Source organism: Microtus pennsylvanicus, chromosome 3 (genome assembly GCF_037038515.1).
Source record: "Microtus pennsylvanicus isolate mMicPen1 chromosome 3, mMicPen1.hap1, whole genome shotgun sequence".
In the NCBI taxonomy this organism is placed as follows: Eukaryota; Metazoa; Chordata; class Mammalia; order Rodentia; family Cricetidae; genus Microtus; species Microtus pennsylvanicus.
Window position 1 is genome coordinate 125,892,867 of NC_134581.1, and position 20,843 is coordinate 125,913,709.

Consider the following 20,843-nt stretch of genomic DNA (forward strand, 5'->3'; position numbering starts at 1 on the left):
GGTCATTACATGGTCGAGGAATGTCTTAAAATAGCTGGCATTTTGATTAGCCCTGATTCCTCCTTTATCTCCCTTTCCATGGGTTCATTAATATACCTCTAACATGTCATTAGCCCCACATTGAGACTCTGTCACAAATCAGCACTCCAATTTCAAATAAAGACTAGTTAGCAATTCTGTGTCTTCATCACAAAAGGGCTCTTGGGAAGAACAAGCACACTGAATTTTCATTGTCTTCTCTTCTATAGACCTGTCCATTCTGCCTCCCCTGGTCCTCCCACTTTCTCCCTGCCACCAGGCTTCTTCTTTTCTCAATGTTTTGCCGTCAGACAATAAAAGACCACTTTGCCGCCATGTGAGTTCAGACACTGAACCTGGATTCCAAGCCTAAAGTATATGGAAGAAGGAGGTAATCAGCAAGTGCTCTATGGAGAATTTTAAAGAATCTATCACTTTAGCTTTCAAAAACATCATCCATCTTCCATTGGAAACACAGAGGACCATCTGCTAACTTCTGCTGAAATGCAATAAAGCATTTTGATCCTACTTCATGTTCTGGCTTTGTGGGAGCCTAGCCAGTTTGGATGTTCACCTTCCTAGACCTGGATGGAGGGGGGAGGACCTTGGACTTTCAGCAGGGCAGGGTACCCTGACTGCTCTTTGGACTGGAGAGGGAGGGGGAGAGGAGTGGGGGGAGGAGGAGAAGAGTGGGAGGAGGGGGAGGGAAATGGGAGGCTGGGAGGAGGCGGGAATTTCTTTTTTTTTCTTTCAATAAAAAAAAAGTAAGATAAATGTCATTTGGCTCACCTTTCCTTTTAGAAAATTTCTATTTCATGCTTATGAGTGTTTGCCCTGTATGCATATGTATTACGTGTATGACTGGTGGCCACATAAATCAGAAAATGGTGTCAGGATCCCCTGAGACTAGAGCTACATGTGGTTCTGAGAGCCATGTGGGTGTTGGTAGTTAAATCCAGATCCTCCGGGAAAGCAGCCATGTGCTCTCAACCACTGAACCATCTCTCTAGGCCTCTTTTTCTATTCATAGTCCCCTCACTCTGGAAACTTCAAAAACAAGAAAAGAAAATTCCCTGCACCGTCCCATATCATGCCTAATGGTCCAGCTGTCTCAGGGATGGCCCAGTGGCCATTCACTTTGCTTGTATGTACATTTCTAAGCTAAAATAGGGCCCCAATGGTTTTGCAAAAAAGACCTTGTCAAAACATTGTTCTCATACCAAGGAAGACTATCCACCTCTGCCTTCAAGGTATTTCCATTTTGCTTTTGAGTAAACCAGTGAACCAGGAGCATCAGCATGTTAAAGGCTAGATGCCCCGTATGTACAAAAGCGGAATCACTTATATTCAGAGATCATCTCCCAGAACTGTGCAGGAGAATATTGAGCAAGCATCATCAGAATGGATGCACAGAAGAGGTTGGGTCCTTAAGTCTATGGAAGCTGAACATTAGTAAGGGGTCGCTGGTTCCCTGGGCGCATCAGAAGACAGGTCATTAGGGCAAGCCCCTCAGTGAAGCTTCTCTGGGGCTGTGGCCTAAATAGAGAAAGGTTAGGATATTAGTGCAGGTGACAGATAGGGAGAAAGAGCCCCTTGAAGTCCATGCATGTGTGCATGCATGTGTGGATGCATACATGTGTGTGTATGACACATCTGACAATTCTCAGTTGATGCCTGAAGTCATGACCAGTGCCAAACCTATCTATGCTTTTCAAACACATAGGTATTGTCTTCTAGCTTCAGTAAACACTTATCATGCACTGTGCTTATAGCTTCTGGCAGTTGAGATATGACAACAAAACTACCATGAGATTCTTTCACTGTTTCAAAATACCATGGGAAGACCTATTCTTTGTACATTGTGTGTGTGTGTGTGTGTGTGTGTGTGTGTGTGTGTGTGTGTGTAGAAGTATAAGGATATATGCAGATATGAAGTTCAGAGGTCAACATCATGTGTTGCGTCCCTGGACCAGTCTAATTTATTTTAGACAAGGTCTCTCACTGACACAGAACTCACCTTTTAGCTAGTCTGGCTGGCCAGTGAGTCCCCGAAATTACCCTGTCTCTGAGTCCCCAGACCTGGGGTTGCAAGTACATACCACCACGTACAGGCTTTGAGCTTTTCCTATGTGCTATACAGATAAAATTCTGATCCTTGCATTTCTGCAAAAGGCACTTCTTGATTTTGTTAGCTCCCAGCCTCCAAGGTTTTATTTGTTTGGTGATCCCAACAACCACAGCATGTGACTTTTTTTCTCTACTCATAACTTGTACTTGGCTTAAAGGAAACACTCGATAGCTCCTATTTAGCTAAGAATTTCCAGCATCGCTACTTACATGCTTCTGGGTCATGGTTAATTGTAACAAGATATCTTGAACACAAGTACATACCATTACTGTCCATCTAACAATGATGCTGTCCTGAGGGGCTTATGGCTGGCTGCTGTATACAGTGTGTATACCCTGAAGCTGGGCAAATGGATAATTCAAGCCATGATCAGGTTGAAGTGGGAACATTATGAAACTTTATAAGGTGTTAAATTCTGGAATTGTAATGTTCCTTGTAATGTTTCCAGACTGTTGGAAAGAGGAGTATGGGATGGAAGTGGCCACTGTGCACATACATGTCCCTATCCACCTGCAAGTAGATGTAGGCACTAGTAAAGTTTTGCTTTCTCGCGCTACTTTAGTGAGAATAAATATTAATTTTAGTTCATTTAAATTCCTTATATAATATTTCTACTCACTTATTAAAATGCAGGTTATATAATGTAGTGACATAAGTTATGGATCACAACGTCCAAAGGGACAAATTAAGAACCCACCTAAAATGATTGAGACTCTACCTGAAACCCCACAGGTCATCTTCCAAACAGGAGCTGTCCTTTGCATCATTAATTGTTCCTACATCTCCTCTTGGGCTCATAAGGTTAGGAGCTTTAATCTTCTTTCTCTAAAGTCTGAAGTAAATGGATTTATTATAATGGCCAGATCTGAAAGCTGCCACACCTAAAAGCTACCCACACAAAATAACAAAAGTCTTCTCCTTTTCCTGTGTTAGCAGACATTGGAGACTTGAGTTCACTAAACTTAAGCAATTAGTGGAGCTCCCCATGTCCCAGCAGGTCTGTAGACAGGGAGGTTATTTTAGGGAAAGGGACAATTCCAATACCACTGAAACTTCAGCACAAAGGCTCTCTCCTGGTAGCAGAATTAGAAATCCACGGGAATTTCAGAATCTTCATGAAAAACATGAAGCATCATTCAGCATCCTACAGGGCCAAGGTACAAACTTCGCAACACTTTGAAATTTGCCTTTTTATGATATTCTGAGAGGCACAGCACTAAGTCAAGAAATCTAGCTCAGAATGACAATTATATGGGCATAGTTAATTGTATAGTTCAGATATTCCACAGGTTAGTTAAGAATAATAATTTCAAAGGTGCAAATATAGTACACATTTTTCAGAAAAAAGTCTCGTGTAGAATCTGGCCAGTTTGACTGAGTAGATTAGCTATCCAATGACAACAATTCATACAGTCAAGTCTTACTCAGTAAAACACTAAATTGCTTTCTTAACTCTCAACAATAAATATTCTTTCTGTATTTTGAGATTGAATTTTTTTTCAATTACTTGTTTTCAAATTTCACTACCTGGTTTTCTTTCCTTTGTTTACATGTTACTGTTTTTTTTTATTATATATAGTTGCACATATTTATTGACTACAAAATGGTGTTATGTTTTCTTTGTGATACAATATCCAAATCAAGATAGTCAACCTATTTATAACCTGAAATATTGTACATCTTCTATGATGAAAGCATCAATGACCACAGCTACATGACAGTGACATACACAGAACTCAAGTGTCTGTGATATTCACTGCAACAGATATAGAGAAGAAACAAAACAAAACATATGACCTATTCTGGGAAAGGGTTTTAGAGATCTGACACCCCCAAAATACAGCACATAAAGAAAAGTTAAATAGGATAAAATCAAACTATAAACTTCTGTACAAAAAGAATAGAAATGTACAAAGTGGAGGGCTGATTTCCCAACGTGGAGAAAATCTTTTCAGAGGATACATCTGAAAAGGGATCAAGATCAAAACACATAAGCATAAGGAACTCTGCAGAAAGAAAACAAGTAACACAGTTAACAAATTGGCAAACAATCTAAAAGGGCATTTCTCAAAACCATGGGGATACCACTTCATGCCTGACTGCATGAAAAGTCCCGCCTTGTTTCTAGTAGGGAATTTCCACAGTAGTAAGAACAATCCTGGGTTTGAAGGTCAGATTTCAAAATAGTGATCATGACCATGCCATATGCAGAACTCAGTGTGAGAGAGCTTAGATAGTCTGATTTATTAAATCCCCACAGAGCTTTCATAGAGAAGACATCATTGTCTTGAGTTTGTGGATAAAAATTTGGTTGTCTTAAGAATTTCAGAAGCATAGTTCACTTACTATGACACCACAGAAGTGTGTGAATGCTAAGTTCACACTCCATCAAAGGATTCATTAGCCCTTTTTAAATATTCATTTACCTATTATTTTGTGTAATGAAGAGGATGTGGAGATCAGAAGACAACTTTCAGAAGTTGATTCTTCCCTTCCCCATCTGGTCATCAGGCTTGATAGAATGCAAGAGTTCTTAACAGATGAACTATGTCACTAGTCCTAAGTCACTTATTTTAATCGGCTCTGATAAGCATTTGTTTGTCTGTAACATGCTGGGAAACGCTGGTGTTAGGATCCGAATAAATAAACATAGTGGTGGTTCATGTCCTTAAACTTCCAGTCCCTTGAGTCTGTTTCCCAGAACTGGAGTAGACTGTGCCAAGTGTCAGGAGAAGACAACAAACAAGGTTCTCTGAGAGCGATGCATAAGTGACTGGCAGCAATATATAATGTAAATGCATAGGCTCTTCCCAATGTAAATCAGCTCTTCTGTAGACCCAAGGTAGGGCAGAAGGTAGGAATGGGGAAGTGTAGGCACCACATCATGAAAGCTTTTTGAGACCACTAAATACAGCAGAGTTTAAGGGGAAAATGTGACCAAAATGTTGCTTAGACCTTGACTATTAACTTTGCAGCGTGTCAGTGATTAATGGCGAAAAGAGTGGGCGATGATAAAATGAGGGTGTATATCAGTAGCTAATTCAGAGTAATTGATTGGCAGTAGCAAGTGCTTTTAAACTCTGTCCAGTGAATGCCTGCAATCATTATTGCAGCTTGGAAACACGGGCCTGTTCTACTCTGCAGCCATATGTATCAAATGATAACATTTCAGTTCCTCGGTGCTGGGACAGCAAGCAGAGGTGGAGAGAGACTTGCTCTTGCCTTCCTCCAGATTTCATTCCAAGTCCAAGGGCTTTCCCATGGACTGCTTGGTTTGATGGTCAAGGGATTATTTCATCTATTAGCTCTCCAGATAGTATTTTAGTTAAAATGACAGAACAGTGAATTACCTACTAGCACAGCATAAGCCTTAAAGCATAATAAAATGATTATACATATTTACTGAGTAGTTGTTTGGAAGGATATGTGATGCTTGTCTGTAAAGATCTTGCTGTGTGTTTTATGATCTGCAACTACATTTGGAATTCTAGGCTTCAGTAGTTGCTGTTGTGAACAATCTTCTTGGGGACTGTTTTATACTGAACAATTACTTACTGTGTTGATACAGACCCTTTGCAAGGTTGAAATCTACACCCTGACCTACAAAGGTATAACAAGATTTTGGCTCCCTGAACACTCTGGATAAGAATCATTTTCCTTTTTCTACATTTCTTTAGTGATGTTTAAAGCTTAATTTAAAAAAAAAATTAAGCCTTATCAGAAGACATATATAATGGGACAAAATCAAGCTCATGTTTCGTTATTTTCTAGCTTAGATGGTCAATCTTACTTTCAACTCCTTTTTGTTATTTCTTAAAGCCCTTTCTCTGTACTATTGGATTTTATATGATTGATTGTCTATTGGAGAAGGTAAAGATTCCCTATCCCTTCCCTCACCTTCGCATGTGGACTATGTTATATATATATATATTCCATAAGTAGCATATACATCTATGATTCAATGTGCTATGATTACTAATGAGTCATTGTGCATTCATTTTAAGGTTTCTGTTACTTAATGCTGATGCAAACATTGACTGCTCCTCCTTTGAGATGAGGCATCTTTCACTTTCACATTGAAGATTTATTATGGATTGTTATTCTGGTATTTAATAATGATTAGGTTGCGGATTTTATTTTCTCATTTTAAAACTGGGCGCTTTTCTTACACATCAATTGTTAATCTCACCCCTGTGTGTTTTCTAACATACGGAAACAAATACCTACCAAGATTTTTTTCCAAGTACCCCTAAGCAATAATGCTTTATCCCATGTTTTTCCATGGATGCTACTTTCCCACAGTGATGTCCACTCCCAATGGCCACCCACCTATGCTCAGAATTGCCTCCTAATCTTATTCCTTCTCCGTTAAGTTCCTTATTTGCCTAAAGTGTCTCAGACAGGTTGAGAGGTAGTTTGAATATTTGTTAAGTTCTTGAGGATCTAAAAGTATCGAGTCTGCTGCTTTGCTTGAAGGATATATTCTTGGTTAAACAAAGAATGTTTTTTATTGAAAATCATGTATCTCTCAGAATTTAGGAAGCCATTTTAAGGTTTCTGTTACTTAATGCTGATGCAAACATTAACTGCTCCTCCTTTGAGATGAGGCATCTTTCACTTTGACACTGAAGATTTATTATGGATTGTTATTCTGGTATTTAATAATGATTAGGTTGTGGATTTTATTATTAATTAAACTAAACATTTGGTGGTCCATTTAAAAATTTAGAATTCTGCACCCGTCACAATTTTATGTGGTCTTTATTGAATATCTTGTGGTTTTATCTGTTTCTTCTTGGGGAGTTCAGTTCCTCATGCTAAGCTTTTTGAGATAATCATCAAAAAATGCCTCCTTTCTCTTTCAGTTTTAATTTAATTTAGCTAATTAATTTTTTATCCTATGATATAGGAGACTCATGAGCTTGGTAAAAACAATTAACATCTTTTCTTTTTGTATCATCATCATTTTCTGATATTGATGCTACAATAGAATCAAACATTTATATTATAAGCACCACTTCAGATACACGTTTAATTTATTTTTTCTTATAACTGTCTATTGTGTTTTCTTTAAGAAATCTCTTACATTTAAATAGCTTGTGTCTCTTGCTCAGAGTGAGAGTATTTGACTTCTATTTAGCTTCACCAGTCTGCTCACCTCCTGCACCTGCTCCTTCCTTTCTCTGGGGTTGTTTCCCTTCTAAGGAATATCAATGGAGTCAGCCCACTGCAGACTCCCTGGCGGTGTGAGAGTGGGAGGCATGGGAGTATCACAGACCAGTGAGCAGCTTAGTAGTCTGATTTTTTGTCCTCCACCTCAAAACCTGCTTTTTTTTGGACCTTCTGACCCAGGTCCTGAGGGATGAAATCCGTTTCTCTGGGGAATATGTTTCTGGTCTGCAGAGAGACTAAGAATGATAAGCCATTTGTCAATCTAGTATGGAAGAGAGAGGAGCTTCACTGGCCATCTTGAAGACGTGCCCATCTTCCCACGCTCACACTGAGGTTGTAGCTTGTACACTCGCAGCACCTTCTGAGCTATGAGAATGTAAATTTAACGGTGATGTTTCTCAGTCAATACATTCCCTTAAAATCTCTGCTTAATTTATCCCTTTCCTTCTCAATAACCAAGCTGCATTTTAATGAAGTATTATTGCATCTGACTGAAGTGTTTTAAGTGAGTTTAGGTCATCTGCTGCCACTAATGACTTAATGATGGAAATGGGTTTCTTACCTCTCTAAAGAGTGGTGTCTTCATGAATAGGACTCTGGCTCCAGTATATTTCTCCTGAAAGCATCCCTAGGAGATTTTGCTTAGCAACGTCAATATGCAAGGGATTATATCAGATCTGTAATCACCACATCAGAACTGGGAAGTGTTAAGAATATCCTACTGAATGGTTTGTTCATTTGGAGAGAACTTGTTATCTAATATTTCATTACTTTTTTCTGATGAATTTTTAATTTCTATAACCTGAAGAAATAGAAAGTAGAAAAAGTTTCACAATTATTCATGAACATTGAATTTGGCTGAGATTTACTTTTGTAACACACAATGGACATTATATATAGAAAACCTTACAACATAAAAATGATACCAAGCAATGATACCTTCTTGAAATATATACAGTTCAAAACCATGACTTGCACTGTCATGTTTCAACAACAATACTAAATGTTTAAGGATAATGATAAACACATTTTTTGAAGTAATTACTGGACTGGGAACAGAATCTAAAAGCAGAGTTACAAATCCAAGGCTATGTTATGGATAGGGCAAAAATGCTACTACTTTCCCTATGTACACAGAGAGAAACTCAACCCCCTTGTCATTAAGAGCCCTCAACACAATCAATGGCCATATACTCTTTATTAATCTGTGCCTGGAGCTGAACGAAATTCAATAGAAACTGTGTTGGCAGATCAAGACCAATGAGTTTATCAATGTGTTTACCTTCCCTGGGAATACACTCTCACCAAATGTATACACTAAACCAACATGAACTGCCAGTTCCCCAGTATCATTGATTTGTCTGTAATATTAATATCTCCATGAATTAAAAAAGTGTGACTTTCCTTTTTCTGAGTAGATTTACACAGAATTGAGAAAACACTGAATCAGCCAATTAGTGGCAAAGCAAATATTTGATTCATCTACATCAAGGACTTGATTCTTGTCTTTATGTTAAGAAGGGTATCAGACCTGGGCAGTTAGTGGATATTTAAAATTTGGCATCAAAATAAATCTTTTGGGAAAGAGAAAGTGTTGCTAGCCCAGGTATTCTGCTTTTCTATGGAAACTTGTGGAATGTCCTCAGAATGTTCCATGCAATGTAGAGTCTAAACAAACAAGTGATTTCATTCAACTCACGTGGTTTTCATCTTTACCACAAGAGTGTACACATATCAGCATAGACTGCTCTCTTAAGAACAGATGCTAATTGGCCTCTTCTCTGCCTAGGAGAGCAAGTGCTGATGTGCAAGCTTTTTGAAGATACTCAGGGCACTGAATGGTCTTTGAATATTTCTCCCATTCAGGTTCCAGCATTCTGAGAAATAAAGAGCTAATTCGCCATCACTCAATCCCTCAGAAGAAAGGCCGTGAGGCGAGGACACTGAGAGAGTCCATTCTTTGAGGGCTTCTACACCACACTTGGATGAAGAATTGCTTGCAGGTTACTAAAACACAAAGACACCACCCTCTTTTTAAACTGGGGGCATGGGAAGTGGATCCTGGAAAGGCCACTACTTTGATTCTATAATTTTAATTAAGACAGTCATGGTTCCTCCTCATGTGCACCTTGAGTTTTGATCATTCTCAATCATGTGAGCACAGAAAGATCAACCTAGCAGAAGCCTGGACTCTCTCAGGGAGGAGGGACAGAAAGAAAATTACTAGTTAAGAGACACCTCTAAAGAGGAGACTCTATGCTCTTCCCTTTTCATCCCAAACCTCTGAGTTCACATTCTAATTAAGAGAAATCTGATTTCAAGGGGCAGAAACTGAAGCTGTAGCCCTAAAGTAACAGGCCTTGGATCAAATCTAGTTAGGGATGAGCTGGAACTGGATCTCAGTGTCAGTCACAAAATCTTCTCTCTAGTGCAGGCCTGAACATACAGCCTCATGCATTCTGGGAAAGAGCTCCACTACTGAGCTGTACCTCCAGCCTCCTCTCTACTTCTTAATAAATGATGCTGCTGGTTCCTGTTCATGCATCTTTTGTATTCATTTTCACTGTTTTGTTCAGTTAAGTACCATTATTAGATTTTATATGAAATTTGGACAGAATCAAAAAATAAGTCTTTGTTTTTCACAAGATAATTTTGAATGGGGTATGGTGGCATACACCATTAATCCCAGCACTTGGGAGGCAAACTAGGTGAATTTGAGGCCAGCCTGGTCTACAGAGTGAGTTCCAGGACAGTAAGGTCTATTAGAGAAATCCTGTCTCGAAAAACCAAACCAAACCAAACCAATCCAAACAAACAAAAACTCAAAACACAAAAGAAATAAGTTTGGAGTCTAAATAATAACTGAGCATTCAATAGCCCTTCCTTACAAACAATACAGAATTTTCACAGCTGATGTATTAACTTCTTAGTTTTGACCTGACTCAAATATTTTGTTTAAAAACTGCCATTTGTTTCTTCAGAGGGAAGAGAAATGGTACTGAGTGAACATTTTACCAGATTTCAGACCGTGAAACTCTCTGGAGAGATAATAAAACGGCCTGGAAACCCCAACCCATTAACTTCTGGTGAGGCTGTGTTCTTGCTCAACAGTTCTTGGGAAAGTACCCTATTGTCTTATATTTCCTATTCACAAGAAGCTTCCCAGGTGATGTGAACGTCAAAACTACTTTTCTGTCATAAGAACGGAAATAATTTTTGTGTAAGTAGACATTGGTGCTATTAGAATACATTTGCGATAAGATGGGCAATTTGCCTCCCTCTCTCATGGGACCTTAGCAATCTTCGTATTCTGACCTAGTAATTATACTTCTGGGAATTTAGTTTTTTAAAAAAAAAGACCTCTAGAAAGAATTATTCACAAAGTGCTTCATTGTATTTTGACAGGAAAAAATAGTGGAGGCATTTGGTACATGGTTAAATAAAACATGTCAAATTTGTGCACTGAAGCATCAAATGGGATTACGTCATGTTCCAGAGAACAACTTGATGACGTGAGCTGGAGCTCACAATGAACAGTGTGAACATTCAATGAGATGACGTCATGTTCCAGAGAACTACTTGATGTTGTGACCTGGAGCTCACAATGAACAGTGTTAACATTCAATGGGATGATGCCATGGTCCAGAGAACTACTTGATGATGTGAACTGGAGCTCACAATGAACAGTGTGATCATTCAATGGGATGACATCATGTTCTAGAGAAATACTTGATGACGTGAGCTGGAGCTCACAATGAACCTTTAGGTGGGAGCAGTGGGGCTCAGAACCACTTAGAGTTTTGATGCTAATTCTTTTTATAACTCTTAATCTCCATCCTTGATGTGAGAGTGATTTCTTATTAATAAACTGCCTAGACCCATTTGATAGGCCAACCCTTAGGTAGGCGGAGTAAACAGAATGGAATGCTGGGAGAAAGAAGCTGAGTCAAGGAGTCGCCATGGTTCTCCCACTCCAGACAGACGCAGGTTAAGATCTTTCCTGGTAAGCCAGCTCGTGGGCTACACAGATTAATAGAAATGGGTTAGATCAATATTTAAGAGCTAGCCAATAAGAAACTGAAACTAATGGGTCAGGCAGTGTTTAAAAGAATACAGTTTCCGTGTAATTATTTCAGGTAAAGCTAGCTGTGCGGGCGGCCGGGTGCCGGGGACGCAGCCTGCTGCTCTTACTACAACACATCCTTATGTTTCAATTTTAAAAAGGTACAAAACTAGTGATAATGAATACAGTGGGTTACATTTTCCTAAACTTCATGTTTATAAGAAATACATGTTATGCTTATGAAAAATATACTATTTAAATGTGTTGTATACATAACATACCAAATTGTTATGGTCTTATTTTTATCATGTATTGAGACACTTGTGCCAGAACTGCATCCGGTGTGGTGGCCGGATTATCGCAGTCACTGATCACCGTTTGGTCCAGGCGTGTCTGAGACAATGAGTAGACAGTTTGCAGTGCATCTCGCCTCTTGCTTCACATGTAACTGGTGGTAGTAATTCCTCTCATAGCCCTAGTTCTCTTTCTCCAACCAATTATCTCTTATGGAATTTATCCAGGATATCAGAAATGGAGGTCGGAATTCTCCATGCAGGACAGTACCACGATCTTGCTCTCTAAATATTAATCTGTTGCTCAGATTGCTTTGTACATCTGTCACTGGTAGTGGTATATATGACCTATGTTTTGAGAGATGATTGTTACATTAAGGAAAAAGCATTAATGAATGAATATTCTTAAGCTTCCTTTAAATACTGAATACAAGTTTAGTAATTTCTGTAGTGAGATTTATTCCCATCCAACAACACCTTATATAGAATATCTGTTCCTGGGAGATCTGAGGTGGACTGAGGAGGAAAGGGATACAAATAATACTATGATAATTTGATAATGATACTATGATCATTATAAAACTATGATACTATGATAATGATCATGATAACTTGGACTGTGCTTAAGAAGGCTATTTAATTTTGTTTTATAAGTAAAACTATATTTCCTATAAAACTTAAATTCATGAAAATCTAAAAGTATATGAATATATCAAAAGAGCAGTCAAAGAAACACACAGCAAGAAAGAGAATGAGAGAGAACTAGATCACAGATCACAGACAAGCACACCATTGAGAGTCAGGCCACACCACACACTGGTGAGGATGCTGAGCTACGGGGCCTCTTGACCTTACTGACCACAAAGGAAACTGCAACCACAGCCTTGGAGAGGACAAGGCACTCACTGCCTACAAATTAACTTTCACGTTGGATGTGCACTAGAGTACTCAGATGTCCAAAGATCACTGTTGTAGAATTGCTTAAAATGGGGAAAAAATAGAAAAACAAACTTGTTCTTATTGATAGGAAAGTAGGCTAAAAAAAAAAACTGTGGCAGATCCCCAAATGCAGTATTAGATAAAGCAATTAAAAAGCACATTATGGCATTATGTAAAATGTAAGCACAAAATAATTTGCTTTTTTTTTTCTTTGATAAAACACCATGACCAAAGTCAACTTTGGAAGGAAATGATTTATCTTTCTTATACCTCAGGACAGGAATTCAAGGCAGGAATCTAAAAGCAAGAACTGAAGAGCAAATGCCATGGAGGAATGCTCTCACCAGCATGCTGCTCGTGGTTTGCTCATTCTGCTTTCTTAAGACCTCCTGACTAGGGCTTGTTCCATACACAGTGTTGGCCGTACCACATCAACCATCAATCAGGAAAATGCCCCACAGACTTGCTCACAAGTCTCCTGACGGAAGTCTTTTCTCAACTGAGAAAAGGTTCCTCAATAACTCAAACTGTGGCAAAGTTAATAAAGCCAAACCAGAACTAATGATCAGTAAAATTACTCCAAATGAACTGAATGGGAGATTAAAAAGAAGCAAACTATGATTACAAATTATACCATACAGGAATCTAACAAGGTGAAGTCCAAGAAGCTGAAACTTAAGAATACATGTCAGGACTGGGGTATAACTAACCCAGCCTAGCATGGCTGAGACCCTGGGTTTAGTCACCAGCACCACATTCGGGAAAAAGAATCAACAAAAGGAATATAGGCCAAATGGCTCTGTTTACAATAAGTTCTTCAGTAGCTAGGCAAGTGATTGCGCATAGGCATAGATTTTTGGTTACCAGGGGAAGGAGAATGAACCAAGAAATGGGGGGGAGGAAAAAGGGGTTATGAACATGTTCTACTTGTCATTAAACTTAAAGTCTGCATATTTATTGTATGCACAATATTTATTATTCTTAATAAATATTATTTCAAAAATTAATAAACAAAAACCAAACAAAAAATGAAGTGTGTACATGAATTAGATCTCCAGGGGCATTTACTTCTGGGTTGGGAAGGAAAGAACTAGCTCCAATACAGGAGCTAAGGTCTTATTTCCTGTGTTGGGAAGGAAAGAACTAGCTCCAACACAGGAGCTAAGGTCTTATTTCCTGCCCATGCCTCCGCATTCAGCCTGGTTATAAATACTCTAAAGAGCAGAGCTTGGGCACCTTCTGAAATGCTCTTCCAAGCTGAAGACCATTCTGAGAACAGTAAGTCTAGTAGTTATCAAAAACGAGACTTGCATTGCTGTGAAACCCTGATGAGCATTATGTAATGTCTAAATTTAAACTTCTTCTCAAGTCCAAAGGCTCCTACCACTCCCCATGTAGCCCATGCCTTTGCTTCCATTTCTTTTTCTCTCTCACTTGTGTGCTAAGCCTTTCAAACAGACTGCCTCTCTGTTCCTGCATCCACCTTTGGTTCTAAAAGTTTCTTCCTTTACCAGAGGAGGCTCTTCCTGATAATACCACAATTTGTGTCCCACTAGCAGCTTTGAAAAGAAAGTTCGTGGTCAACAGAGCACCAATTGGCAGAGGGAAGTGACAGAGGAAATAAGGAGGGTAAATGGACAATCAAGATACCTGGACAAGTCAAGTATGGTATGAATTCATCACAGACATTGAATGGTGTAGGCTCTACCCCAAAGCTGTCCTGTCTGGTACCCAAATAAAATCATTATGAGCCTGATTCTTGGAAAATAATTAAATATGGTTGCACTTTAGAGGTTAATAAATGAAGGATGAGGGAAAAAACGGATAGTATGTTTCCAAAGGAGTAATTCTTGAGTGTCCCCTAGTTAATTCATATGGATTTGGCTAATTTGCACTCATATTATTTTAAAATATTTAAAATTTTAAATTCTGGTATTCTCTAATGAAAAGCATTAAATTCTATTCAATTAATTCATCTACATAATTATAATTTATAATTTAGCCTAAAACAAGTCTATTTTCTCTTATTTTCCTTCATAATTAATGGCCACACCCAAGCTCATGAAGCGGTCTGTGAACTCATTACCCTCAATCTCAAGGACATATGGGTTAAGAGTCAAAAGGCAAAATATTAAAGGGAAACCCATTCCATGCTGGGTAATTTTTGTATGAAAGAGCCAAGGAAGTGGATAGTCAAGCTCTGGAAAATAAAACGAACACAAACTTTGAGATGTGGACATGCAGCCTTTCGCTCTACCTAAAACCACAGACCACTTCATAAGTCTGGGTGTGGGCATTAACTGGGAATGGAAATAAGAGGAAATAAACTATTTCAGAGATAAATGATAAATTATAATCCTGCAGATAATTTAATTGAATAGAATTTGATGCTTGTTGATAAAGAATATTCAAGAGGCCAGAATGTTAAAATGTCTTATGCTATTTGTCTCAATTTCCCTGATGATTTAACAATGATCTGAAAGAGAAAAGCATACCTCCCTCACAGAGGACAGGGGCTCATCAGCTTCAAGCTAACCTAACCTGAGTTCATGATTAAGAATAGACATTATCTGCCTGCCTGGTAGTGTTTTCTCTGAAAATCTAGATGGTGGCACACGTGTGTAATCCTAACACTTGTAAGACAGAGAGTTCACAGTCAACTTGTCTGTGTATATCATTGCACAATCCATTGTGTACAACAAAGTGAGAACCTGTCTCAAAAGTGGATCAGTGAATGAGTGAATTAATAATGAATGAAAGTAGGTATGAGAGATTTAGGATGTACGGAACTATCTGATTATTTGTTATCATACTTTAACATATAGCCTAGGCTATATGAGCTGCCAATGAACCTAGCCCCTCTAACAGGTGGGGAAAATGAGAAATGAGCGTGAGAAGGCACACCTTTGTCCCTCTCCACACAAATACTGAGCATTGTCCTCCTGAATGGGGACTCCTGCAACTTCTCACAATACAGCTATATCCTTTCTCACACTTTTAGTGGCCTTGGTTGTACTGATTCATACCATTTTGGGGGTTAGGTTTTTTCTTTCTTGGTACAATTTCATCCTTATGCCTGTGAATATACGAATATATATATACATGTGTGTGTGTGTGTGTGTGTGTGTGTGTGTGTGTGTGTGTGTGTGTTTGTGCCCTGGCAATGCTGAAGCATGCTTGGGCTGCCCATATATATTGGTTCTGCTGAACTTGTCCATATTGAGTTTCATGGTCTAAGTTGATGAGGACAACTGACCAGGTCTCTTTCTCAAGAGGGCACCAGCTCTCATTACAGATGGTTATGAACCACCATGTGGTTGCTGGGAATTGAACTCAGGACCTTTGGAAGAGCAGGCCGTGCTCTTAACTGCAGAGCCATCATCTCTCATCTCATGTATGCATGTATGTGTGTATGTATGTATGTATGTATGTATGCTATGAGCTGCCAGTGAAACCAAGCCCCCTTTGACATGTAGGAAAACAAGAAATGAGGTCCATATATATGGGCCATAGTGTTAGTATTTTGTTTTTTGCTTTTTTTATGATAACTTATCCACTTGCTATCTCCTATTTTTGTTCACAGACAATTTCTCCAGCTCTAAACCCCAGTGTTCTATTAAAACTAACACTCTAACCAATGGGGACTGGGAAGTCACTGAGAATCCTTCCCTCTCTCACATGATGGGTGCTACCACTCTGGGAAGCCTATCGAAGAGAGTCCCTTGAGCCACATGTTCTTGCCAGTCCATGGGGAGTTACTTTATTGGAAATTTTGAGACTCTGAAGGTCATGTAAATTAGAATCTGAGTCATGGTATTCAGCACAAAATAGAATGCTCCTCATCAGAAGATGGTGATTATTGGAAGAGTTTATTAGCTACAGGCCATTAGCATAGGAGAAACTGCCCTTTCTCCAGTGGGATTCCTGCATTCTCTAACTCATTCTTGAGGTGAAGTAACCAGTCACTGACTCCAGGTCTTTCCTCAAATCTTACAGGAGGACATTTCTTATATTATTTGATTGTTTATTTTGTTATTTTATGAATAGTAATTTCCCCCCAAATGCTCCTTCAACCTGTTTAGTTTAGATCAGAGCTGAGCTTAATGAAGCTTGGTTTTCTTGTATGCCTGGGTCTTATCACTAGGGAGATGTAAATACTAAAAAACAGATGCTTGGCTTTAGAGACCTGGAATCTCTGCTTTGATGAGTGTGACTGTTTAATGCTGCGACTTATGAGATGTGTTATTGTGACATAAGACAATGCCCAAGTGATTTTTAAAAACAACATTCCCTTGAGTTGGATATTGTGTGCATTCTCTCTAAATTACATCTGCCCCAAAGACCAGCACTGACAGAAGCAGAAGCCACCAGTGGGCAGCCTGACAGTGGGCAGAGGACATACTGCTCTCTCCCTTGCTTCATGGTAGCTCTGCCTCACATTCCGAGCTCTGATGCCCTATTTCCTCCCAGGGAATCTTCACCTTGAAGCTGAAAAGTAAGTAAAGACATTGAAAATTTTTGATCTTTGATTCAAACAGAAGAACAAAAAGCATTCTGAGACCCCTCTAAAGACACAAATGGAGTCTCCTTTCCAGCACCATGCTGTTGAGTACAGGGGCCACAGCAGGTGACCTTTTATATTAAAGTTATTTTTTTTAAAGTTTTTCATAGCTGCTGCATACGCCGTATGTCAATGGTGCAGATAAATAGGTTGGACAGAACAGATCCCTCATCGCCAACTTTTACAAAGTTCTATTCTTGCAAATACATAATTTCACAATTGAATGGGACCGTCAAACTGGAAGCTTGTTTGAGCATTGTTGTAGTTATTACCTTCTATTACCACACAGTCTCTTTCATTTGAACTGGCCTTTCTGGGATTTTCTGATTACACTAATGGCTGCTGGTTAGCAGGGGTTCTGTAAAGTCTTGTCTTTTTTCAGAGTGGGTAAGGAAGGATGCACCAGACCTCTTTGAATACCTACATAGAAGCTTTGTGGTCTTACAACAGATTCATGTGCACTGGCAGCTCAGGTTAATATCATTTCACAATTCAAAAGCTGCAGCTTTGCTTGATATATCAGGCAATGAGTGAAATCACCCAAGGTAATGTTGCCATGAGTCAAAAGCATTCTTTCCCAATATGAATGGGTGCTAATATCTTGTCTTCAGAGATTCACCTGCTTGCCATAATGAAATTACACAAACTGCCTCATGAGACTCTGGAGTGAACTGCTAACAACATGCATTCCTTCTGCATTTCCTATGCACAAAAATCATGCCAGAGAGACAGGCAACAATGAGAACTTCATAAGGAAAAGGTACTTTTATGATCATACATATAACTAAGGAAGTTAATTTTTAAAAACCCATACTATTTAAATATCTTTTGGGTTTTTAAATAGCAAACAAAACATCTTGAGTTAAATTAAATATATATATATATATATATATATATATATATATATATATTACACACATATATATATGTACTATAACTAAGCAATTACTTGCTAAAATGTTTTGATTGTCTTGATGTTCTGTATATGCTATCGTATGGTTCATTTAAATCATGTAGGCAAACCAACCCTCTCTACAGTGTCCCAAATGGTAACAAATATTGCTGGGAGGAAGACTGCTACAAAAGGGACCTAAAGCATGAAAGCAAACAATACGATTTGGGCAATTAAATCAGACCGTTAGCTGTATTTATTAGTGATATTACATATACCTATGTTAAGTATGGTCTGTTCAGAGAAAGAGTATTCAAGCTCATCACTCAATAGTTTACCTGGTTTCACATGTAAGCATAACCATTACGTTGGCTCAGCATGCAGAAGAGAGGATTTAAATGGTAGCAGGGAACTTGAGAGGAGCTAGACTCTAAAATGAGCAAAGATGAACTCAGGCACGAGGGGACTCATTCCATGAAGGCATCAGGAGAGATGGCAGTGTGCCTAAATGAAACATATGTTGGGAGAATGGGAGGGGTCTTAACAGGGAAGGGGGATAAAGAACTGAAGTCACCCTCTTGCTGTTATCTCCGGGAGAATTAGCACGGTTGGTTCTCTCCTTGTCAGTACATTAAAAGGAAAGTGAAATTTTCTCGTGAACTCTAAAATTAGAAAGAGAAAATATAGACCAAGAAGTCCCTAGATTTTTGAGAAAATAGAAACCATTATTTATATACTTAAAGGATTTTGCTAATTGCTAAACATGCAAAAGCCATTTTTATTTTTATTACCTGCCCCCTAGGTATTTAGTGTACAACCCCTATTGAAGAAAACTGAACAGAAGAGATGCGCGAAGAGCAATAAACTGCTGAGATACATCAGTGACGACGGAAGGCACAGCTGAGGACAACAGCATCAGGCAACTGCAATCATTCGGACTGAGAAGGATGTGCACTAGAGACGAACATTTAAAAACTCCATATTTCAAAACAGAAATCAAGAGAGAGTGAAGACACTTTGAGGCGATTTTTGGCTTTCATGTTGCACAGCAGACCTGAAGCTTTCCCTTAGGGAGAGCCCAGGAGGGGAAAACTAGGCCACTGAAAACCTCTGGGATGCCACATGAGACCCATAAAGAGTTGCGGGAAGGGAGATGGCCATTAACAAGGGTAAGAACAGAAGGATCATGGTCAGCCAGATGCCTAAGGAGAGCATCCTACTCCTCCCTCTGCAGTTTCCAGGGGAATGGAGATTTTCTGTACCTATGAGAAAAGGAGGAAGGGAGAAAGGAGAGCCCAAGAACCTCACTTATCAGTGGAGGAGCAGCCTAAAAGATCAGTGCTAAGAATTCTAGGGTTCAGTGCTCTGAGGATTTTGAGGCAGGAGGAGAAAAGAGAAAGAAAAGAAAAATGTTACTTCTCAGTAGTTGGAAAAGCCCTGGAAGTCTATAAGGCCAAAGAGACAGCAGGGGACCACTCAGGACAATCTATGGTGATCTTTTTACCCCTTGGCATGGAAGCTTAAAGGCAGCTTTAACCAAGAAGTCACCAGGGAGAGAGCCAGCTCCTGCAAGTGTAGTGAGTACCCAGACCACTCTACCTCTGTCTACTAGAGTTCAAAGATCCAAAGCCAAGTTTGGTTCAATCTGTTTTCTTAATTGTGAGCCTGTCATTGAGATTCTCAGATCTGAATGTCTTACAGGCTGTACTGGGAACCACTGCTGACAGATTAGGGTAAGGAAACTAGAAAACTGGTTTGCTACGGAGGGTGAGGAAGAGGAAAAACCACGAGAAACAGAGATGAAATAGGCCCAGCAGGTTTTGCAGGTGACAGTTCTGCTCAAGGCCTGTAGTTAGGTTCCTTAGGTCTCCCCCACACTCTCCTTTAACTACATAGGTTTTGGGGTTCTTGATTTGTGTGACCCAAGAGCTGTTAAAGTAGAGATGACTTGACGTCCCAGTGGATGTTGAGAGTAAGGACCAGAGTACAGAAGAGAAAATGGGCATTTCCAGTGTGGCAGGAACAGCTAGAGCAAAGCCAAAATGGGGACCACAGGGAGGAGGACAGAACAAAATGAAAGATGAAGAATGTGCACACAGGAGATGGAGGGGTTGGCGTCCGGCAAGGTGAGCACACCTAACAGCTGCTGGCCAGTGATGTGCTACCATAAGGTTAAAAATGAAACACTTTGTCACAAAGCTTCGGGAGATAGACAGTGAATTAGCGGTTGCTATGTGCCAGACGGGTGTGGGTAGAAAAGGAATCCAGAAATCCAGACTGATTGCCCGTGAATAGTTAGGCTTTTTTTCTGAAGGTACAAAAACAAGTTATCATGCTTTACAGCCTGTAAATTTACTGAAAAATAGTTATTATACATTTGAAGTGGATGAGCTGTAAAATATACAGATTATATTTCAATAAGCTCTCTTAAAAATGTTTCCACAAGCTGGGCGGTAGTGGCGCATGCCTTTAATCCCAGCACTCGGGAGGCAGAGGCAGGTGGATCTCTGTGAGTTTTAGACCAGCCTGATCTACAAGAGCTAGTTCCAGGACAGGTTTCAAAACCACAGCACACAATGAGAACAGACAAATACACAGCTGCAGTTCACCTGGAAGGCCTGCTCTGGTGGCCTTGGGATCAGCACGCCATTCTTCTAGTTGTTGGAGAACAGTCTTGTGAAAACAGGCCATATCCCAGGGGGAAGCATCCCAGGCCATGCCAGTTGAGCCCACCTGGAGTCTAGTGGAGAGGTGGGGCATAGAGCTGGAGGGAGCAG

The 20,843-nt window shown here is 39.5% G+C and overlaps 1 protein-coding gene across 5 annotated transcripts in view; it reads right to left on the reverse strand.

The window, feature by feature from the left end:
- Positions 1-20,843, reverse strand: part of Xkr4 (XK related 4) — a 333,993-nt gene that overhangs the window by 280,115 nt on the left and 33,035 nt on the right. The window lies entirely within an intron of this gene.